The sequence below is a fragment of the Triticum dicoccoides genome, chromosome 3B (genome assembly GCF_002162155.2).
Source record: "Triticum dicoccoides isolate Atlit2015 ecotype Zavitan chromosome 3B, WEW_v2.0, whole genome shotgun sequence".
Taxonomy (NCBI): domain Eukaryota; kingdom Viridiplantae; phylum Streptophyta; class Magnoliopsida; order Poales; family Poaceae; genus Triticum; species Triticum dicoccoides.
Window position 1 is genome coordinate 433,275,720 of NC_041385.1, and position 24,292 is coordinate 433,300,011.

The following is a 24,292-nucleotide window of genomic DNA, read 5'->3' on the forward strand; positions in this document are numbered from 1 at the left end:
GTACTTCGCCAATGCGACTCGCCAGGTTTTCCAGAAAGCTTTTGTTTTTCAGAACTCCATCTGGCAGTTTGTGAATTTGCGCCCAGGTTTCCAACCGATCAAGTTTTACCTTTTCTGGCTTGGAGAAACCATCATACTCAACAAGAATTAAAGCATGACCTTTGAAATCCCAGGGGCCCTGATGCATGGCCTTGTTCCAATCACCCAAGCAGTTGAATTGGATAGAGTAGAGGTTAGGATTTATCCTCCTCCAAATTACTTCATTTGCTGGATTCCATGCCGCACGCATGTCACCAATGAGAGCGCTCTGACTAAATGATTTGGTCATCAGAAGGCGTCCAATCGCAAGCCACTTTGGTCTGACTTCCTCTGTATCAATCTCATCTTCCCAAACCAAATCATCAAGTTCATCCTCCTGCAGGGTTAGGCGATCTAGTAGATCGATGGTACTATCAACTCCCGGATCCTTGGGCGCTTCTTCATCCACCTGACTAGCCATGCCTCCCAGCGAACTAGCAGAACAACCAACGAAGACTCTTCTGTAACCCTAGCAACACCTTGCTCCCCACCAAGGCCGGGTAGGCGAACCAGTCGCCCCTTGGTTCAGCCCAAGCGAGAGGGAAGGGTGTAGCGTAGGGGAGAAGGGAGAGAGATCGGCTTTCACCGGAAGAAACGATACTCACGGCGCAGATCGTCGGAGGACTGGAAAACCCTAGGCCGTCACCGAGGGGATAATAGAAGACCGAACTAGTATCGGTCTGATCGATCATGCTACGTTTAGGACCGAATAGCCCGTATAGACCGAATAATAAAAGCCCATGCTAAGGCCCGTCCGGCCAGCCCAATGGTCACGCACTAGACCCAACTACAGAGTAGAGTACACGGCCTTGCATCTTCACATCCCGATTCACAGAAACCACTCGCAGCCAATCTCTCGTTCTCCCACTACTAACCCTAGCCGCCGCCTGCTGCTTGCCTCGATGCGCGCCGCACGCCCCTGTACGAAGACCGGTGCCCGAGCGGCGGCCCTGGCCGGTGAAGACCGGCGCCTGAGTGGCGGCCTTGGCAGGTGAAGACGGGCGCCGCTAGCGGCGGCCCTGAGCCCCTGACCGTGAAGACTGTCGCCCTGCGCCGCCACCAACCCCAATCTCCCATCGGTCGCTCCACCGCCTACGACGCGGCCGTCCGCCGCAGATGCTCCACCTCCTGACGACCAGTACAACCACTGCAGTTCGTCACTACTCACCACTACCCGTCCTCTTCCACACGGTTCGTCCGCCGTCGGTGCTCCACCTCCCGACGACCTGCCCACTTTCGGTTCTCCACATCGCAGCTGAAGGTGAGCTACCCCACCTCTTTGTAATCCTGTGAGCGCTCCTGCAGAATGTGTTTTGTAGGCAGTACATGCCCTTGCTTTTTGTGTCAAATGTTAGCACTTGGGGACAACAAATAGAACACTGTATTTGTGCTTGTTTTGTGTCAAATGTCAGCACTTTCAATACTTGATACTGCATACACAGTAATGCATTTGTGCTTGTTTCCTGAAACTAGATATATACATGGTGTATATTTATGCCCTTGCTTGTTTTGTGCTTGTTTCCAATGTTCTCTTTTTTATAGATGTTTTCTGAACATGATGAGGAACTGAATGAGAATGAAGATGCATTTATGAGTGTAGAGGTAGATGTAGGAGCAGCAGCTGCAGAAGCAGGAGACGAATCCGTCTTACATAGTAGTATTATTGACGATGAAGTTGCCGAACAAACAGTTGTCGAAGGTGCCAATCTAGAAGCTGCTCAAGATGGCAAGCCAATTGAAGCTGAATCATGAATCTTCTTACTTTGTGTCATATGAATCTTGTTACTTGCTCTTGAATGTAAACATGTACTGGTACTTTGTTACTTGCTGTTGCATATAAACATGTATTGGTACTTTCTGCTCTCAAATATAAACATGTATTGGTACTGGAAGTAACATGAATATGAGTTGTACCAAATTAATTTGGTCTATTTGGTCGGGACCGAAGACCGAATAGTGAAGAACCGAAAAGACCAAAATTATTTTGGTCTTCAATTCTGGAAGACCGAATTATTGGAAGACCGAAAAGACCGAACCGAAAAGACCAAATGCCCGGGGCCTGGACGTATATGGACGGTTTGCGGGTCGGTGTTGGAGATGCCCTAACATCGTTTCAATTATTTCGTTTCTTACAAATTCGCCAACTAATGGATGTAAGAATTTTCATTGATATCTATCTTTGTTTTGAACTGATTTATCTAGCAGTTTGCCACAAAATAAAAAAAAAATAGCACGCGCAGTTGTACGGGTGAGTGATCAGTTTTAGAAATTACTAATAGTTTGTTTATCTTTTTATAAAAGCTCATTTCCACGTGGTGATGCCCAGTCCAATACCATGACACCAAACGAGCTCGATGGAGTTACGATGTCGCCAAAATGAGCTCATCCTGTCAACGTTCCGCGCACAAGTCGCTCCACACGGTGCCAGGTCACTCTGCGAACCTTGTTAAAACATCAGACCCACGTACACGATGGTCTCGGGGCAGGAACGGGGCTCCAGCGCAAGGGAAAGGCTTCGCCATGGCTAGCTACTTTCCTCACATCTGGCTCCCACGACGTCCGTGGAGCAGCAGCCGCACCAGTTCATATCTCGGGCTTGGAATTTCTACACGAGAATCACAGGGTACACATACATACTGGACTATATTCTTTTACCGAATGCTCTTTTCTGTTCCGTACATGTGTTAATTTTGTAGAGAACTAGTAGTGGTATGGTATCGGTATGGCAGTCCGGCTGCATGGAGTAGTCTCGGAGATCCTCCTTCCCATTCCTCCGCCCAGCTAGCCGTCCCATGATTGACCCCTTCCCCCACAGTGCCTGAAATTCTGACTTTGGAGCCGAGAGCAGATGCTTACGGGGTTAATTTGTCAGTCTTCTATTTGAATGTGCATCTTGATCTCATGTAGTCCACCGCGATACCATACGGGTATCTGCGCGAGAAACTGAAACCGGTACCATTTCAAAATTACCCCATGAGAACCTGAAAACCAACTAGTATGATGCAAATAGTGATTAGAGAACTAACAATTGTAGTTCACACAGTTTGGAAGGTTTGGGCACCCCCAAGGTGCAAGTTCTTTGCCTGGCTTGTCCTTCAAAATAGGATTTGGACTTCGGATCGGTTGATACGCCGCGGCTGGCCAAACTGTGGCCTCTGCCCTCTATGTCAGCAATGCCAAGAGTCGGCCGCCCACCTCCTTTTCCAATGTCGCTACACCACCCGCATTTGGAACAATATTCTCCCGTGGCTTGGAATGCATCACATCGCTACGGCGGCTTGGCAGACAATGACTTCGGTGAGAGCATGGTGGAATGGCAACCTTCAGATTCGCCTTGGATCCCCTAAGGCGCTCGCCTCCCTGATGATGCTTATCTCATGGGAGATATGGACGGAGCGCAATGCCAGAGTCTTCAGAAACACGGCCATCCCTTCCATAGTTCTTATCAGTAAGATCAAAGCGGAGGTGTCTCTTTGGGCGATGGCCGGAGAGAAGCACATGAGTGTTGTCATGCCGCCAGAGTAGACCTCTTACTGTTTTTTCTCTTTTAGCCGCTTCGCGACTTTTGTCTATGACTTCCTTCTTAATCAATGAAATGGCAAATCTTTTGCCTTGTTTCAAAAAAAAACAATTGCAAAAAAAACCAGAAAAACTGGCGATAGAAAATAGGAGAGAAAACTTAGACAGGAAAAGGTGAAGAAAAAAATAGAAAGGATAAATTGGCGTATTGCACTCGCTCGAGGGCAAGGGACGATTACAAGTAATTCAAAGTCTGAGGAACAGTTATGGAGCCGACTTTGAAAGCTAAATGTTGGGCCGAAAGTGTGGGTTTTCTGGTGTGGCTACACTGAAGCATCGACCCATGAAAGGGCTGAGCAGGTGTAATATTTGCCTCCCAATGGAGATTTTTTTTTGAAACGGAGGCAAAAGCTTTGCCTCATCTCATGAAAAAGGAGGGGAGTAACAAAGTAACAGAGGTCATATGAGGGTCATTACTCCTCCACAAATGAAAAGTTAAGCCTACTCTCGCGGCATCAAAGAACCCAAGTGCCTAGCCCCAGCGATGATCCAGTTCTTCGCCTCTGCCTTAATGCCTCCGACCACCACAGTTGGCAGCCTACATGTTTGTTGAAAAACTCTTGAGTTTCTCTCTTTCCAGACCTCCCAAGAAACAAGCATGATAAGAGAAGACACCACTTTCCGCCTATGACCATGAGTGAGAACCACCGAAGTCCACCACTCGCTGACGGAGGGTATTCCGGCCTATGTCGCTACATCCAACTCCGGCGCGTCCACCCAAGCTTTGACCGCATTCCAAATACTGAGTGGAGAACCTACATTTGAAGAGGAGATGCATAGCAGTCTCCAGCTCCCTCTTGCAAAGCTGGCATAAGTTGCTGTTTGGCCAACCTCTCCGCTGTAGTCGATCGGCGGTCCAGACCCTATCCTTGATGACAAGCCAGGCAAAGAATTTGCACTTAGGCGGTGCCCAACTATTCCACAGCATCTTGGGCATGGGTGAGATGATAGAGCCCTCGAACTGGGCCTTGTAAGCCGAGGCCGCGGAGTAGAGCACGTTGGCGGCAACGTTCCATCTGATGTCGTCAGCAACGTTGTCATGTAAGTGCACCTCTTAAATCTTCTCCCAGAGGCCACAAAATTGCTCGATGTGCTCCACCAAGAGGCCTCCCAAAAGGTTGATCCACCGGATCCAATTTTTTTCAAGAAAGGCCTTCTTCACACAGATTTGTTCTTGTTGGCAAAGATCTCGAAGACCAGAGGTGCGAGATCTTTGGGCTTCTTTCCATCGAGCCATGGAGAATGCCAAAACCGGGCCTTCCGACCATCCCCCACGGTGATGGTCGTTACGGCATAGAAGAGGGCTCTGCCAGTGGAGCCACAAGGGTTTCCTTATCTTACCCACGCCCGTTGCGGCTCCTTCCACCCATAGCAAAGCCAACGAAGTCGCAGGGCCGAGCATACATGCGGAAGTCAAGGATACCGAGTCCACCAAGACGTTCTGGCCTACAAACCAGCCGCCAGATGACCTTGCACTGTCCTCTAGACACTTGATACTTGCAATAGTGTCATGTGAACACGGTAGTGATTCTGGACTGGATCAAAACCGGACTTGATCAAAACCTTCTTTGCCTGGCCTATCCGGAGGTTTTCGCTCAATCCATTAGGAAGAACAGATAGGTTCAGAAAGCACTGCACGAAGACCGGCGGATCCTCGATCTTCGCCACAGCAACCACGACAACATCATGCATCTTGTACTCCAATTGGCAAGGGAGATTCGAAGCGTTGGGATCATGATGGAAGATGGGAGGGAGGATGTGATCAGATGGACTTTGAGCAGCTCTGGTCAGTACTCTGCGCATTCTGCCTACAACGTGTAGTTCGACGACATCTCAATGACAACAATCAACTTCAGAGGATCAATCAAGAAGGTTGGGCACCCGACAAGACCAAAATGTTCATCTGGCTGCTGCGCCTGGAGAGGCTATGGTGTATTGACCGGCTGCAGCGCAGAGGTTGGGGCGACAACTACTTCTGTCAGCTGTGCATGGGGAACCTCGGGACCTCTTCACACCTCTTCTGGGAGTGCCCTCTCGCCATCTAAGTGTGGAACAAGGTGGCCACCAAGTGTGGATGCAGCGCCCTGGCAAGCAGCAGCTGGAGCACAGGGAAGACAACGGGCGAGCGCGTCCAGATGATCATCGACCACGCGACCACATGCACCAAGAAAGGGACTAAATTGATGCTTGCTTTGCTCTCCAGGCAGATATGGCTTGAGCGCAATGCATGCACCTTCAGGGAAAAGATTGCAAAGCATCACTGAAGCCTACCGGCAGGACATGGAGCAATGGAGGATCGCTGGAGCGAAATGCATGGAGCACCCGTTCGGGGATGTGTCGTGAGAAATCACACATAGGAGCATTTTTGCCAGCATAGGACCAACCTAGGCTGGCCTGTAACATTTGTTTTTCTTCCATCGATCTCTTGATCAACACCTGTTTCCCCCCCCCCTCTCTCTCTCTCTGCTTATGAAATGAACACCGTCGTCAGCTGGATCTTTCAATAAAAAAACCTTCATTACAATTGAAGTTGCCAAGGCCGCATCTTGTTACTTGGGCCAAGGATTCTTCTTGTGACTAAATTTTTTCAAAGGAAGACAGAGGACATTTTTTGGTAAACATTTGGTCCTTCAAGGCTCAAAACCGGATAAGTTTGGTCGAAAACTAGATTTTGCCTATGTTGACCAGATTTGACCACCTTGACCGGGTTTGACTGATGAACAATAATTCAAAAAAAATCAAGAAAATATGAAATTTTGGGGTAACCAAGATGCTTTGCTAGGTGCATGAAAATTCATGTGGTGTTTCGACATTCAAGGAGCTCGTGAAAAAAATACAAATTTTGGCTCACAAAAGAAACCGATTTTTTGCGGGAGCTCCTCGGATGTTATTTGACCACAAAAATTTACACGCACCTAGCGCACCCAAGCATCTTGGTTGTCACAAAATTTTGGGTTTTTAAAATTTGTTTGCTATTTTTTCAGATTTACTGTTCATTGGTCAAACTCGGTCAACGTGCTCAAAATGGACCAAACCTATCCGGTTTTGAGACTTGAAGGACCAAATGTCTAAAAAAATCTTGAGGGACCAAGTCTATACTTTTGAGGAACTTGAGGGACCAAAAACATACTTTTTCCTTATTATTATGTGAGCTATCTCATCTTCTAGGAATCGTTGGACTCATAACCAGGAGGCCTTCGATCCACGAGTGACGCTGAAGTGACATTGCTCCGAAACAGTGTTGGCGGCCGCCCGATTCTTGTTGGGTGAAGATTAATACTGATGGAGTCATAGTAGCTGATGAGCGCAAGGAGAGGTGGAGGGGTTGCTTGTTCGCGAACTATCTTTGTACTTGGTTTAACCCTATATAGGATCCTCTCATCGTAGAAGCAGTAGCTCTCCAGGACAGAGTTTATGTTTGGCAAGTTTGTGGGACTTCACCAAGGTAGTATAAATACGAACTGTCTTGGGGTGGTCAGCCTCTGGAATTCTCGCCACAGTTCTTGGTCAATTGTGTCTCCTATATTCTTAAAAATTGGGGAGTTTGCTTCTGATTTTTCTTCATTTGTTATTCAAAATGTTCATAGGACTACAAATAAGTCGGGTCATCTTTTGTGTTATGCATGGATGCTTGCACCAAACAATAGGATGTTTTATGCAATGGCAGTCGTGAAAGTTGCTCAAGTTTGATCCTTCCATTTCAATTGTGAAGGACTAACTTGTAGACTATGTTCTTCATGTCGTTATTACGAGCTTTTTTTCATTTCTTGGTCTAGTCCTTGCTCTTATCCTTCTCCTTGATGATGATAATCATTATGTTTCTCTTCGTGGTGGCTCGAGACAATGCAACATATAGCCGACCATGATAGAACACCGTGTCAAGTAGATACTTGAGACAATCAGAAGCTGCTTCATCTTGAATTTGAACGAGAACATGTCATCGTTGCAGGTTGGAGAAGTATCCAAGGAAGGACACCCCCCTACCGATGTGTTGTCCCAGCACAATTTATGTGTAGATGTGTTCCTCTGAAAACCCAGACAATAAATCGTGTTTCATCACACGGTCCATCAACTTGATCGCCCAATGGTATAACATGGTAGATTATCTTCAATCTAAGCACATGTAAAGGTAGCCCATTGAGATTTAACAAGTTCAGGAACTCTTGAGCACAATACTCATCCTTCTTACTAACAAAGTTGTGGTAGATTAACTCTTCACCCGAAAGCGCTTAATCATTCATATATTTATCTTTTCAATTGTCATGCTTCTCTGGCACATGTAGATGATATCATTTCACATGGTTTTTTCATATTCAACACGCAAAAGTACACTAAAATAACTTTGGCCAACCAAGAAAAAAGTTCACATATATCTCTTAAATGTGCAATTTCCTCCTGATAAGAATTCTATATACTTGAAAGAAAGTGAAGACACCCTATAACATGAGACAATTCAGCAATACAAAATGAAAATATGTATTTGTTAGAGTGTGTGTTATGGGTACACATATGAAATCTTGATATCCTCCTCCTGCTTCTGAGTATGCTTGGTGCATAAATTTGACCCGTTGTTGATTGAAGATTTGTATGATTTCTTAAGTGTAAACCCAATGTCAAGAGAAGAATCTTGCATAACGTATGTTTGATTTGATTTCTATTCTTGCTCCATACTTTTTGTTAATATGTTTGCATGCTTTATATTAACCAATTTGAGTTAAACGTCATGTTCTAGATGGTAGTAGTATGTATAAGAAACCCTTGAAACTTTGTTGATTCTTACAATTTTAGATACAACCTAAGTTGTACGTGATGCATAATGATTGGCATGTAAACTTGGGCTGCTTTCTGAACTTGTAACTTCGAGTGGAACATGAGTAGTAATATAATTATACTCATCGGGGTTGCGTTATTTAGACTTGTTTGTGCAACTTTGCAGGCAACGAGATAAACCTGAACACCTTAGCTCTAGACGGTGTCAAAGTTATGGAAGAACGCTTAGCGGATGAGCTAAGTGCCATATGCAACTGGTGATTTGAACTCGAAGGGCTTAGTTCTCAAGGAAAAAGTAAGTACATTGTTGATTGCTTTTCGCTCTACTTACCACTCTGATTGTTATCGTGCTCTTAGTTATGTGATGTATATCTCATGTTTGCATTGGGTATAAATTGGATCATAGCTAATGAAATTCCAAAAAGAAGAACAACGATATATTGGAAAATTGGCTACCGATTGGTTGGTTGTGAACTTCCTTTGCCGGCCTCACAAAACTTGTTGATTTTTGTCAATTTAGAACTTGCCAAATGTTGGCAAGCCAATTTTGTCTCCTAACCAAGTGTGCTTGAAACCCTGATGCTGGTGAAGGTGGTGTTTAGCAGCATGGAGTAGGGTGAGGGAGACGTGAGCTGCTTTGGGTAGTGTCGGGTGAGAGGCGGCATGTGGCGACACCGAGGTGAGGGAAGGAGTAGCATGGTTTGAAGGTGGGTTTGGGCAGCGTCGGGGTAGTGGGTGGCAGGTTTTGATGGTAGGACCTGGTGATGGTGATCTTGTCCACGAGCAGCCTAGGCGACAATGATCTCATCTACGAGAAGCCTTTTTTTCCTAGGTCCAACTTGAGTTGTGAGGAAAAAAACTAAAGCCAACTTTGTTATGAAAAAAAAATAGTGTGAACAAAACATATGAGTGTTAGTGTCCCAGGCCCAACTCCTAACCTATGTCCCACGTTCGGGCATTTCTGATGCGCATAGGACAAACTACTATAAGGGGATGGTCCATCACATCCCATAAGACTAGCCTGAAGTGAGTGTGGCACTCTCCCTTTTAAGGTGGTACTAACCCCTGGGTCATTTGGATGTTCGGTGCGCATCAGACACACCACTATAAGCGGAGAGCTCACCACAACCCAAAAGACTAGTCGAAAGAGAGTGTGGCACTATCACTTATAAGGTTATCATAGCCTACCTCGTAACGAGATGCGACTAAAGTCACTAACAACACCCAATAACCACTAGTCTAACAAGAGGTCCCCGAATGGAGGAGTAAATATACATAGGAGAGGCCAGCCTTCCATACTTTTATTTTAGTTCTTAGTTTATAATTTCTAATAAAGCATCTTTTTAATTTTTTCGTAGAGTGGGAGGAGCGATGAAATGGAAAATAACCACTTCCTGAAATTAGGCCAACTCCTACGCGCGATCACATTTGGTCCGTCCACGCCCGTTTGGGTGGAAACAGACATAAATCACGATCCAACGCGGCGACCCAAACTGACAAGCGTCCATTTTTCGTCCGCTTGCGACGTCGGCGAAGCTGATCCACGAACACCTATGGGACCGGCGGACCGAGCCCCTTTCGGTTCGGTGGGGGGCGGAGGTCGTACGAAGAGCGGATCGAGGCGAAGCACACGAGCAGTTTACCCAGCTTCGGAGCTCTCCGGAAAGATAACACTCCTACTGCTGCATGTCTGATTGTATTCAGCTCTTGCTCGGGAGCGCTGAGTGCTACGGTGCACTCTCGCTGCTAACGAGACCGAGCGCGAGTGTTTTTCTGGCTTCGAACTGAGCCGACCCCCTCTCTACGTTGCACGTGGGCCTCCTTTTATATGCTAAAGGGGTCACCGACAGGTGGCAACGTAGACAAGGATAAAAATGGAAAAATGTGTTGCGGTCGGTACAACTACCTGTACAGTGTATCCTACCTAACCCTGATGGCAGGGGACAAGGGCATTAAATGCCCATCTGCGTCGCCCAAACAGTGCAGAAAGGGACCGTCAGGGACGCCACCGTTCGCCACAATGGCAATCTTGTCAGCGTCGCTTGCCACCTCGCACCGCTGGCTGCACAGACTCTCGCCACACGCCCCTGGGAAGGCCCCAGGGCGACAAGTTGGTGGATGTGCTGGAGCGCGGGTACAGGGTGGTAGCTTGTCGCGGCAAGCGCCTTGTCGCGGTCGTTGTCTTGTCGCACCCGGAAGCTTGTCGCTCACCGGGCCTTGCCGGGACGCGTGGCGCGTCGCGGCAAGTTCCTTGAGATGCCTTGGTTGGCCTTCCCGGCAAGCTCCTCTTGCCGGGGTCTTGTCTCTTGGCTTGAATACTTTATAAGCAGGGGAAACAGGGGCGGTTCGTCCACCTCGCCGGTTGTTACTCCATTCTCGGAAATCTCCGCTGCTCCCCCCTTCTTCCCAAAGTCGAAAGAGAGCAGCGCTCCGCCCCCCATCGCCACCAGCGCCATCGACGCCGCCGATCTCCCCTGCCACCTCCTCCATGGCTCCGAAAGCCGACAAGGGGAAGGGCGTGAAGTCAGCCGAGGCACAGCGGCTCGCGGCGCTGCGAAAGGAGCGGGCAATCTTCCCCCCTCAGCTTGACGCGAAGGAGCTAAGGGAGTACTACTACCTCTTCTGGTCGACGGAGACGCGGGCGCATCCGCGCACGAGGGTACTCTCAGCTGCCGCTTCGAGACTGGCTCCGAACGGGTACCCCTTCTTCGCGCTGTTCTTCTACCGCGGGCTCTGCCCGCCCTTCTCTGAATTTTTCTATGACATCATAAACACCTACGGGTTCCGCCTCCTTGACTTCACCCCCAGCGCCGTTCTGACCATGGCAGTTTTCGCACATCTCTGCAAAAACTTTGTCGGAGTCCATCCCAATGTAGCCCTCTTTCGCCACTTCTTTATGCCCCGGGTCGAGAGAGGAGAGCCTCTTGACGGCGGGATCGCTTGGATCTCGAGAGTCGGCAAGAAGGAAACCTATCTGGAGGGAGAGCTCCGCAGCAAGTGGGAGGAATGGAGAGCAGATTGGTGCTGGATCGTCGAAGAGAACCCACAGCCATTCACCGCCCGGCGCCAAACCCCAATAGTACGCGGCAACGATTAGAGCAACGTGGCCCCGAAGGATGACAGGCTGAAGATTGCCGTCACCCGGATCTTACGCCTTAGGCTTGCCGGGCTCACCGTAGGCGCCGTTGGCGCAGATTTCTTTCGCCGCCGCATCGCCCCCCTTCAAGAGAGGAGGAGACCCGCCTGGGAGTTTCAGAACTCGGCGGATATCATGAGGCTGCGCCCAGGCCTCAACTTCAACTTCACTGTCTTGGAGCTCGACGCGATGCTTCTGGAACTGTTCAAGCGCGATCCTCAACATCCGTTCATGCTGCCGAGGAGCGTCGTTCCGCTGTGCAACAATTCTTCGCTCGACCGCATCCGTGCAATGATGCCGCTGTGCGATTCACACGGAATTGTTCCAACTTGGCAAGAGCCTGCAGACAACGTCGTGCAGGAATTCTTCGACAGCTTGGTAGAAGTGCCGGTCCGCCCCGATGAACAGAAGAGCCTCACCCGCGACACCACCGATGCGGAGATGCAGCGCATCGCCACTAGGCTGGAAGAGGCGGCGGCAGCAGCTGCCGCGGGCGAGTTTGGATTCACCGTGGAGGAGGCAGAGGCAGCAGAGGCGGCAAGCCTTGCCGAGCGAGAGGAGCTTGTCGGCGAGGAAGAACTTGTCGGGCCTGAATCTGAGTCGAGCGACCCCGCCGAGGGCGCGAGCGACCCGTTGAGGATCGGCTCCTCCTCCTCCCCACCTTCAGCCAGTTCGCCGCAAGCGGAGCCCCCAGCTCCAGCGAGAAGGCGTCTCCGCAAGGCCGGGGAAGTAGCGGGGCGGCGGACGGGTCAACAGCCGCCGCACCGCGCGACGCGCTCAACCGCGGCAAGCACTGTTGCCGCGGGAGCACCTCACGCTGCTGCGGCAACTGGAGCGGGGTCTTCCCGGTCTACCGCTGCTGCTCCTGCCAAGCGGACAAGGGAACCTACTCCTCCGATGAGCACCTCCAACCCAGCGCCAAGCTCAGCCTGTTCTTCAAAGGCGTGGCGACGGCCCTCCAGCGACTCCGGGAGAAGATCCCAAAGCAGCTGGCCGACGAGTCGCGCAGGATCTGCGCGGGGGTTCTTCAGAAGGTGCTGATGAAGGTGGCCTTCCGCAACCCAGGCCTCAACCTCACCAACGTCCTCAGGTCCTTGCCGCCGGATGCTGATCTGGAGGCGCTCAAGGCCCTTGTTGCACCCATTGTGGACAAGGTGAGCGAGATCAAGAGGGTTGAGGGCGATCGCGTAGATTAGGCCGCCCATCTTTTCTTTTTCTTGTCGCTGCTGGCCATGTCATGGGAACAATCTATTAGAGCTTGCGACAAGCTATCTTGTAATATAACTCTATTTTGGGTAGAGATTGCTATGTTATTTCCTCTACTTGCTTCCTTCCTTTGTATGTTTTTACCCTACGCTTTTAGGGAACTTGTCGGCGCAGGCACCTTGAACCACGAGCGCTGAGTGCGGGACGTCAGCAGCCTGCTGGCGGTGCCGCTACCGACAAGAAATCTTGTCGCAACTAGTCGCAGCCCACTTAAGTTGTTGAGCGGACTCGAAACAAAGTAAGGGCGCAACTAGCTACGAGTTGGTTCCTCCGCGCACAGGTTTTCCATACAAAGCACGGTCGTTCGAGGAAGATAACTTAAAAAATTAAAATTGATTGCTCAAACTTTGGCAACTTAGCTTTTCTGTCGTTTGTTTCCTGGTAAGGCGAAATTTCCTCGAGCGACGCTTGGTCCACACCATCATCTTCTCCTTGTCGGGAAACTGATCCACGAACACCTATGGGACCGGCGGACCGAGCCCCTTTCGGTTCGGCGGGGGGCGGAGATCGCACGAAGAGCGGATCGAGGCGAAGCACACGAGCAGTTTACCCAGCTTCGGAGCTCTCCGGAGAGATAACACTCCTACTGCTGCATGTTTTAGTGTATTGAGTTCTTGATCGGGAGCGCTGAGTGCTAGACTGCACTCTAGCTGCTAACGAGACCGAGCGTGAGTGTTTTTCTGGCTTCAAACTGAGCCCCCCCTCTCTATGTTGCATGTGGGCCTCCTTTTATATGCTAAAGGGGTCACCGACAGGTGGCAACGTAGACAAGGGTAAAAATGGAAAAGGAGTTGCGGTCGGTACAACTACCTGTATAGTGTATCTTACCTAACCCTGACGGCAGGGGACAAGGGCATTAAATGCCCATCTGCGTCGCTCGAACAGTGCAGAAAGGGACCGTCAGGGACGCCACCGTTCGCCACGATGGTAATCTTGTCAGTGTCGCTTGCCACCGCACACCGTTGGCTGCACAGCCTCTCGCCACGCGTGCCTGGAAAGGCCCCAGGGCGACACGTTGGTGGATGTGCTGGAGCGCAGGTACAGGGTGGTAGCTTGTCGCGGCAAGCGCCTCGCCACGGTCGTTGTCTTGTCGCGCTCGGAAGCTTGTCGCTCACCGGGCCTTGCCGGGACGCGTGGCGTGTCGCGGCAAGTTCCTTGAGGTGCCTTGGTTGGCCTTCCCGGCAAGCTCCTCTTGCCGGGGCCTTGTCTCCTTGGCTTAAATACTTTGTTCTTGAATGGCTCCAAAGGAACCATGGAGGGTCTTGGCGGTCGCTCGGCAAGCCTTGCCTTGGGGTGCTGCAACTGCCCGTGCACAAGTTCGGGATACTAGGGTACCCCTACTCTAGTACACCGACAGGAGCCCCCGGGCCTGGGCCACACACGGTGCCGAGCGCTGTTGGGCCAGGCCCAAAGCAGGGCACGGGCACACGCGGCCTGGGTTACGCCGTACCTTACTCCGCATCCACCGCGCCCTCCCCCAACGGCACGCGTCGAATGCGGCATCGTGGGAGAGATCGTGGGTGGTTTCTTTATTCGGAAGGGCGAAACGTCCGCCCGCTCCCTCTTTATAAGCAGGGGAAACAGGGGCAGTTCGCCCATCTCGCCGGTTGCTACTCCATTCCCGGAAATCTCCGCTGCTCCCCCCTTATTCCCCGAGTCGAAAGAGAGCAGCGCTCCATCCTCCATTGCCACCGGCACCACCAACGCCGCCAATCTCCCCCGCCACCTCTGCCAAGTGAACAAGAATTATCAGAGTCCGTTGATGGAAGCTTACGTTGATGAAGTGAGAAAGCTAGAAGAGCACTTCGACGGCCTACAGATGGAACATGTTTCAAGAGCTCAGAACGACATTGCTGATGGCCTGTCGAAGTGCGCCGCACTTAAGTTACCTGTGGAACCAGGAATCTTTGTGCTCAAGCTGACTCAACCATCCGTAACGCTATCAACTGGACAGAACAAGAAGAGAAAGTTGATTTCTGGTGACTACTTTCCGGCAGAGCTTCCCGAAGCCACCGCAAAGAAGGTCCCCAAAATCAACACCAAGGATGCTGAGGAGCCGTCTGCTCCGACAAGCCCTAGGGTTTGTTCCGCTGAAGCAGACGCTCCCGACAAGTTTTGCTCCGGCAAGCTTGCCGGCGAACGTCAAGCTCCGGCTGAACCGTAGGTTCTCTCCGTAGAAGCGGATGTTCCCACAGCAGCAGATGTGCCTTTAGTCCTTGTTGTTGAGCCGCAAGCTCCAGCATGGGCACATCAGATTGTCCATTTCCTTCAGACAGGAAAACTTCCTGAAGAGCAAGAAGAAGCGGAAAGAGTAGCCCGGCAGTCAAGTATGTACCAGTTTGTCGACAACACACTGTACAGAAGAACACTCAACGGCGTGAAATTGAAGTGTATTCACCGGGAAGACGGACAAAAGTTGTTGGCAGAGATACATGGAGGCATATGTGGTCACCACATTGGCGCAAGAGCACTTGCCGGCAAAGCGTTCCGGCAAGGTTTTTTTTGCCCGACAGCCCTCTAGGATGCAACTGCACAAGTAACCAAGTGTGAAGCGTGCCAGTTCCATTCCAAGCAGATACACCAGCCAGCTCAAGCTCTCCAGACGATCCCTTTATCCTGGCCATTTTCGGTCTGGGGGCTCGACATCCTCCGCCCTTTTCCCCGAGCTGTCGGGGGCTTTGAGTACTTGTACGTTGCAATCGACAAGTTCACAAAGTGGCCGGAAGTGGAACCAGTGAGGAAGGTGACAGCACAGTCAGTAGTCAAGTTCTTCAGGTCAATTGTTTGCCATTTCGGGATCCCTAACAGGATCATCACCGACAACGGCACGCAATTCACGAGCCGTACCTTCATGCAGTACGTCCAAGATCTTGGCGCCAAGGTCTGCTTCGCTTCTGTTGCTCATCCGAGAAGCAACGGTCAAGCGGAGAGGGCGAATGCTGAAGTGCTGCGCGGGCTCAAGACCAGGACTTTCGACAGGCTGCGCAAGTGCGGAAGGAACTAGATCGAGGAGCTGCCGGTGGTTCTTTGGTCAATCAAAACGACGCCAAATCGAGCCACTGGCCAGACACCTTTCGCTCTAGTCTATGGAGCAGAGGCAGTTCTCCCCACGGAACTCGTATACGAGTCACCTCGAGTGCTCGCTTATGATGAGCTTGAGCAAGAGCAGCTGCGACAAGATGACGCGCTGCTCCTTGAGGAGGACCGTCTTCAGGCTGCTGTATGAGCTGCTCAATACCAGCAAGCTTTGCGCCACTACCATAGCCGCAAAGTTAATGCCAGAAGTTTCGAGGAAGGCGACCTTGTTCTTCGGCGCGTTCAGTCCGCCAAGAATTTCAACAAGTTGACGCCGAAGTGGGAAGGCCCTTATCGGGTGAAACGAGTCACTAGGCCTGGCGCTGTCCGCCTTGAGACCGAAGATGGCATTTCGGTGAGCAACTCCTGAAACATTGAGCATCTTCGTAAGTTTTACCCGTAGGGCGCGGTTGCCGGAACCTGTTCCGGCAACCACCTTTTGTACAAGTCTTGCCGATGTTGCATATAATCCTTTGTACGAAGCCGGGCGCAGACCCCGTGCATAAGTAAAGCTCATGTGCTCCGCACATCTTGTCAATTTCATGCTTTCTACCTTTTTTGCGTGCATTATCTGACACTTTGTGCAGCACCTACCCCCGGTAAGCAATAACGAGCCATAAGGCTCCATATCTTTATTTTCTCTTCTTTCTTTTTCTCAAAAGAAAGGAAGGATCCCTCGCCCACAAGTTTGCCGGGGGGAAAGGAGAAGATAACGGTGTGGACCAGGCGTCGTTCAAGCGAGTTTCGTCTTACCGGAAAGCAAAGGACAGAAAAGCTAAGTTGCTAAAGTTTGAGAAATCAGTTTTAAATTTTTTAAGTTATTCTCCTCGAACGACCGTACTTTGTATGGAAAACCTATGCGCGGAGGAACCAACTCGTAGCTAGTTGCGCCCTTACTTTGTTTCGAGTCTGCTCAACAATTTAAGAGAGCTGCGACTAGTTGCGACAAGGTTTCTTGTCGGTAGCGGCAGCGCCAGCAGGCTGCTGACATCCCGCACTCAGCGCTCGCGGTTCAAGGTATCTGCACCGACAAGTTCCCTAAAAGCGTAGGGCAAAAACATACAAAGGAAGGGATCAAGTAAGGAAATAACATAGCAATCTCTACCCAAAATAGAGTTATATTACAAGATAACTTGTCGCAGCTCTAACAGAATGTTCTCATGACATGACCAGCAGCGACAAAGAAAAAGAAAAGAAGGGCGGCCTAATCTACGCGATCGTCCTCAACCCTCTTGATCTCGCTCACCTTGTCCACAATGGGTGCGACAAGGGCCTTGAGCGCTTCCAAATCAGCATCCGGCGGCAAGGACCTGAGGACGTTGGTGAGGTTGAGCCCTGGGTTGCGGAAGGCCACCTTCACCAGCACCTTCTGAAGAGCCCCCGCGCAGATCCTGCGCGACTCGTCGGCCAGCTACTTTGGGATCTTCTCCCGGAGTCGCTGGAGGGCCGTCGCCACGCCTTTGAAGAACAGGCTGAGCTTGGCGCTGGGTTGGAGGTGCTCGTCGGAGGAGTACCCGAGATCCTCTATCCCTAGCTGCGCCAGCTCCCCATCGATGGCTACGGCAAGATCCACGAGACCCTCGGTCCAGTGCTCCACAGTCTCCCGGAAAGCGTCGTGGGCGGCAGCAGCATTCGCCAGCAGCACCTCGTCGGCCTTGATCTTCTCCTTCAAGGCCACCTCCTGCTCCCTGGCACCGTCCAGCGTCTTGGTCAAGGTGGCCAGCTTCAACTCGAGATCCGCGTTGGAGTCCTTGGCGGCGCTAAGCTCTCGGCTCCTCTCGGCGAGACAACCCTGCAGCTCACCATGAGCAACGGCGTCCTTCTCACCCTGTGGCAGCGTCCTTTGCTTCCTTGAGAGCCCCGCCAATTGCTTGCTCGCGCGCGGCAAGCTCCTCCTCGTGGCTGTCAAGGTTGACCTTGCACTGCGCTAATTCACCTTCCTGCGCAGACAGCTTCTCGGCAGCGAGCTGCTGCTGCTCTTCAACCTCAGCCTTCCTGAGGAGGAAGGCTTTTTGCTCCTCGGCGAGTTGCTCCCGCTCCTCTGCTAAGGATCGGAGAGCTTCCTGCCTGAGACTCTGGAGCTCCTCCGCGCACTTCTCGATGTCCACTCCCGCCTTCGCGACAAGCGCCTCTCGGGATGCCAGCTTGGCTTGTCGGGCGCGGTAGAGCGACAGAAGCTTCCGCAGCAACCGCTCCTCCTCAGACTCATCGCTGCTGCTACTTGGCGCGTCGACTAGCGTCAGCCCAGCGGAGGCAAGCACTTATCCATCCAAAATTTCCCCTTCGACCGGCGCCCTGGAGCTCGACGCCCAGGGGAGCTTGATGAAGATGCCATCGCCGGCCTTCAAGTAGGCGCCGGGCTGGGGCTCTTCGGAGCCTGGCGCTGCAGCAGCAGCGGAGGGATCGGCGGTCGGCGTAGCGCCTGGCGCTCCTGCGGCCTCGGGGCCATCAGTACGATCGCCGGACTCCTCGCCAGCTTCTGTGGCGGCAGCTTTAGCGGCCTCTTCACCGGCAGCATCATCACCGCCGGCCTCTTCTTCGATGGCAGCCGCATCGTCGTTGTTGCCGCGCGCGTTCTCCTCGCCGGCAGCCTCGGTTTCCATTGGATCCGCGGCAGATGGATCTGACGACCGAAGAGGGGAGAAAAGTCAAGCGAATATTCAAGCAGAAAAATCAGAAGAAGAAGAACCCAAGGGAAGTTTTCAAGCAAGAGGGTTACCAGCACTAGGATCCGCAGCCATGGTCTCCACCACCTGGGGGTCGCTGGTGCTATCCCTTGCCGGAGAATTCTCCCTTGCCGGAGAACGCTTCCTTGCCGGGGAATCCTCCCTTGGCGGCGTAGTCGAAGCAAATGGCATTTCGGGAGCGGCTTCCGGGCCCTCCTGGTGAGGCTGCTCTACTCCTACACAAACCAACAATCAGATATCAGCAAAGAAAAAGCCACCATGCGCGCCTGACAGCAGGAAGTAAACTATGTACTTACGCTGGGGGCTATGCTGGGGGCTGCTTTGGGGAAGAATTGCCGGGTCCGGCAAAGTGGTCTCAGACATGTTCCCTGTTGCCGCGGTGGGTTCATCCTCAATGACAATCACCGGGATCTTGGCTCTCTTCGCCGCTCTCTGGGCCAGAGTCCTGAAAAGGAATGTGTTCGGAGTAAAGCAAATCAGAGACAAGACTAAGCAACAAGAATTAGAGAACTACAAGTACAGCAAATAAACTTACTCTTCTTCTTCCTCGTCGGAGCTGAGCGCGGAAAGATCGAAGTCCGGCTCACCTCCGGTGCGACGAGGCGGAGGAGTAGGTTCCCTTGTCCGCTTGGCAGGAGCAGTAGCGGTGGACCGGGAAGGCCCCGCTCCAGTTGCCCCAGCGGCGTGAGGTGCTCCCGCGGCAACAGTGCTTGCCGCGTTCGAGCGTGTCGCGCGGTGCGGCGGCTGTTGACCCGTCTGCCGCCCCGCTACGTCCCCGGCCTTGCGGAGACGCCTTCTTGCTGGAGCTGGGGGCTCCGCTTGCGGCGAGCTAGCTGAAGGTGGGGAGGAGGAAGAGCCGATCTCCAACGGGTCATTCGCGCCCTCGGCGGGCTCGCTCGACTCGGATTCAGGCCCAACAAGTTCTTCCTCGCCGACAAGCTCCTCTCGCTCGGCAAGGCTTGCCGCCTCTGCTGCCTCTGCCTCCTCCACGGTGAACCTGAACTCGCCCGCGGCAGCTGCTGCCGCCGCCTCTTCCAGCCTAGTGGCGATGCGCTGCATCTCCGCATCGGTGGTGTCTCGGGTGAGGGTCTTCTGTTCATCGGGGCGGACCAGCACTTCTACCAAGCTGTCGAAGAACTCCTGCACGACATCGTCTGCAGGCTCTTGCCAAGTTGGAACGATTCCATGCGAATCGCACAGCGGCATCATTGCACGGATGCGGTCGAGCGAGGAATTGTTGCACAGCGGGACGACACTCCTCGGTAGCATGAATGGATGTTGAGGATCGCGCTTGAACAACTTCAGGAGCATCGCATCCAGTTCCAAGACAATGAAGTTGAAATTGAGGCCTGGGCGCAGCCTCATGATATCCGCTGAGTTCTGGAACTCCCAAGCGGGTCTCCTCCTCTCCTGAAGGGGGGCGATGCGACGGCGAAGGAAATCTGCGCCAACGGCGCCTACGGTGAGCCTGGCAAGCCTGAGGCGTAAGATCCGGGTAACGGCAATCTTCGGCCTGTCATCTTCCGGGGCCACGTTGCTCCAATCGTTGCCGCGTACTATTGGGGTTTGGCGCCGGGCGGTGAATGGCTGCGGGTTCTCCTCGACGATCCAGCACCAATCTGCTCTCCACTCCTCTCACTTGCTGTGGAGCTCTCCCTCCAGATAGGCTTCCTTCTTGCCGACTCTCGAGATTCAAGCGATTCCGCCGGCAAGGGGCTCCCCTCTCTCGACTCGGGGCATAAAGAAGTGGCGGAAAAGAGCTACGTTTGGGTGGACTCCGACAAAGTTTTCGCAGAGATGTGCGAAAACTGCCATGGTCAGAATGGCGTTGGGGGTGAAGTCAAGGAGGCGGAACCCGTAGGTGTTCATGATATCACAGAAGAATTCAGAGAAGGGCGGGCAGAGCCCGCAGTAGAAGAACAGCGCGAAGAATGGGTACCAGTTCGGAGCCAGTCCCGAAGCGGCGGCTGAGAGTACCCTCGTGCGCGGATGCGCTCGCGTCTTCGTCGACCAGAAGAGGTAGTAGTACTCCCTCAGCTCCTTCGCGTCGAGCTAAGGGGGGAAGATGGCCCGCTCCTTTCACAGCGCCGCGAGCCGCTGCGCCTCGGCTGACTTCACGCCCTTCCCCTTGTCGGCTTTCGGAGCCATGGCGGAGGTGGCGGGGGAGATCGGCGGTGTCGGTGGCGCTGGTGGCGATGGGGGGCGGAGCGCTGCTCTCTTTCGACTTTGGGAAGAAGGGGGGAGCAGCGGAGATTTCCGAGAATGGAGTAACAACCGGCGAGGTGGACGAACCGCCCCTGTTTCCCCTGCTTATAAAGAGGGAGGGGGCGGACATTCCGCCTTTCTGAATAAAGAAACCACCCACGATCTCTCCCACGACGCCGCATTCGACGCGTGCCGTTGGGGGAGGGCGCGGTGGATACGGAGTAAGATACGGCGTAACCCAGGCAGCGCGTGCCCGTGCCCTGTTTTGGGCCTGGCCCAACAGCGCTCGGCACCGTGTGTGGCCCAGGCCCGGGGGCTCCTGTCGGTGTACTAGAGTAGGGGTACCCTAATATCCCTAACTTGTGCACGGGCAGTTGCAGCACCCCGCGGCAAGGCTTGCCGGGCAACCGCCAAGGTCCTCCATGGTTCCTTTGGAACCATTCAAGAACAAAGTATTGAAGCCAAGAGACAAGACCCCGGCAAGAGGAGCTCGCCGGGAAGGCCAACCAAGGCACCTCAAGGAACTTGCCGCGATGCGCCACGCGTCCCGGCAAGGCCCGGTGAGCGACAAGCTTCCGGGCGCGACAAGACAACGACCACGGCAAGGCACTTGCCGCGACAAGCTACCACCCTGTACTTGCGCTCCAGCACATCCACCAACGTGTCGCCCTGGGGCCTTTCCAGGTGCGCGTGGCGAGAGGCTGTGTAGCCAACGGTGTGCGGTGGCAAGCGACGCTGACAAGATTACCATCGTGGCGAACGGTGGCGTCCCTGACGGTCCTTTTCTGCACTGTTTGGGCGACACAGACGGGCATTTAATGCCTTTGTCCCCTGCCGTCAGGGTTAGGTAGGATACACTGTACAGGTAGTTGTACCAACTGCAACTCCTTTTCCATTTTTACCCTTGCCTACATTGCCACCTGTCGGTGACCCCTTGAGCGTATAAAAGGAGGCCCATGCACAACGTAGGGGAGGTTCGGCTTAGTTCGAAGCCAGAAAAACACTCACGCTCGGTCTCGTTAGCAGCTAGAGTGCACTGTAGCACTCAGTGCTCCCGAGCAAGAACTCAATACACTAAAACATGCAGCAGTAGGAGTGTTATCTCTCCAGAGAGCTCCGAAGCTGGGAAAACTGCTCGTGTGCTTCGCCTCGATCTGCTCTTCGTGCGATCTCCGCCCCCGCCGAACCGAAAGGGGCTCGGTCCGCCGGTCCCATAGGTGTTCGTGGATCAGTTTCCCCGACATCTTTATCATTTCCGACCAAAATTTGGCCAGGGTTTGAGCAGGCGCGGACACGTGCGGCACCTATCCTTGTCCTCTTCCTGGCCCGCCCGTCAGTGGCACGTATGCCATTCTCCCACCCCCTCCATACCCAACACCATTTTCCCTCACCGCCTCCGTCCACTTTGGTCGCCGCTCCCAGGCCTCCTCTCATATCCACCCACTCCCCCATCTCAATGTCGCATCCGAGGCACATTCTTGGCACGTTGGTGGCCTCTTCTCACCGCCGTTGGTGCCACGGAAGCCATGGTCGCCAGCACTGACCTCCCCTCCACTTCTACCGGCCTCGGCTCCATGGCCGCCGGCCGCACTCGCCTCCTCTTCGATAGGCCTACTGCCTGTATAGTGAGGGCGCGTGGATTTTCATCGACCACTACTACACCACACCTAAAAGGTGTTGGGGGCTTTGCCTTCAAGGTACAATGGCTAGTGGGGATGAATTCTTTTTCAACAACTTCATTTGTGATTCAGACGATTCATCGTTGGATGGTGTAGAATTTGTGGTTGCTACTTTGATCGTCAATGGGCACATTGCTAGGCAGTGGCCGAGATTCAGGGGATCCATTCCGAGCCATGCTCTGGCGTTGAATCAAAATAGAGAGAGCAAACATTGCCTATTCTTCACCGACTACTTTCAGTGCACATCCCCACTCTTCAGTCCTAAGCATTTCCAGCACCGCTTCTGGATGGCGACATGTGTTCAACCATATTCAGGAGGAATGGTGGCGCATGATGATTACTTTAGATGCAAAGAGCAGGCCCTTGGAATGGTTGGCTTCTCTTCTTTTATCAGAATGCACTGTGATGGTTCGGATGCTTGCATACGGAATTCATGGTGATATTGTTGATGAGTATCTCCGCATGAGTGGGTCCACATGCCTTGCATCATTGTACAAGTTCCGCAAGGCTGTGGCAACAGTGTTTGGCCCGGAGTACTTGAGAGAGCCAAATGCCATAGATACAAGCCAGTTGTTAGGGATCAGTGTAGAGAGAGGTTTTTCGGGAATGCTTGGTACCGGGAGTGGAAGAACTGTCTGTTTGCCTGGCAAGGACAATATAAGAGGCATGTGAAAGCTTGCACTTCATACTTGGAAGTTGTGGCTGCACAAGACCTCTGGATTTGACACTCCTTTTTAGGTATGGTTGGGTATCACAATGACATCAACGTGCTACAACGCTCTCTGACATTTGGAAGGCTTGCAGAAGACAATTGCCTAGAGGTGAACTTTGAGCTCAACAACCACCACTACAACAAAGGATACTCCCTAGCTCATGATATCTATCCTCATTGATCAACTCTTGTGAAGACAATCTCCAATCCGATAGTAGAGAAGAGGTCTAGGTTTGCCCAAGCACAAGAGTTCATCCAATTTCATACAGAAATACATGATGTATCTGTGGGCTCATCTTGGTTGAGCACATGTGGGCTCACATTAACAACCAATAGATGTATCTGTTCTTTTTCTTTTAATGTATTTGTGACAATTTAAATATGGTTGTAAGTTATAAAATATGGTTGTAAAGTATTTATTATTGTCGTGTAAAACTATGTGATTTGCTTGGTTGTGCAATGTTAGTTCAAATATATGCATAGAAAAATTTGTGCATATTTGGCCACCATCCGGCGGGACAGATTAGATGGGTTAGCGGGTTGAGCGTACTTCCCACGAAAACATGTACGAGGCGGGCCACCGCCTCTTTGACGGACCCAATGGACAAAAGACGGATCAAATCCGCATCCGTTTGAATCGTCGCCTTGGAGTTAGCCTTATCTCCCCTTTATTGACGTGAAGATGTTTACCATAGCTAATGATTCACTGAGGCACATCCTGATCACACACTTTTTCTTAGCACATTCTGATCACACACTTCACCCAGTTCATCGCGACCACACCTCACCGTCGGCCCAGGCCCAAGCCCTTGACAATTGATAGGCGGCGGAGGCCGCCAGCAGGCAGAGGCAGGTAGCGGCATACATCCACGTCCACATCGTCATCCATCTCTCTCTCTCAACCGCACTCCCACCTCCCCAACGCCGCGCATTCAAATCCTTGATTTTCCGGCCCCATCCTCCCGCGTGTGGACCAGGATCCGTGCCGCGCGAACCGTTGGCCACGATCCAGCGTCGCGTTATCGCGAGCCTATCCGGTGTCGCGCCGGGGGGATGAGGGCGCCCCGTGCCAGTGGCCGGGATCCACCGGCCGTGGCGAGCCGCA

The 24,292-nt window shown here is 52.4% G+C and overlaps 2 long non-coding RNA genes across 2 annotated transcripts; both read left to right on the forward strand.

Moving 5' to 3' along the window:
- The first annotated feature begins 882 nt into the window (after window positions 1-882).
- Window positions 883-1,974, forward strand: LOC119276360. Its single transcript, XR_005136566.1, has 2 exons — window positions 883-1,339; window positions 1,621-1,974. It is a non-coding gene; the product is annotated as an uncharacterized LOC119276360 (long non-coding RNA).
- A 574-nt stretch (window positions 1,975-2,548) lies between these two features.
- LOC119281350 lies at window positions 2,549-23,511 on the forward strand. Its single transcript, XR_005138385.1, has 3 exons — window positions 2,549-2,701; window positions 8,594-8,722; window positions 23,214-23,511. It is a non-coding gene; the product is annotated as an uncharacterized LOC119281350 (long non-coding RNA).
- Window positions 23,512-24,292: the final 781 nt, after the last annotated feature.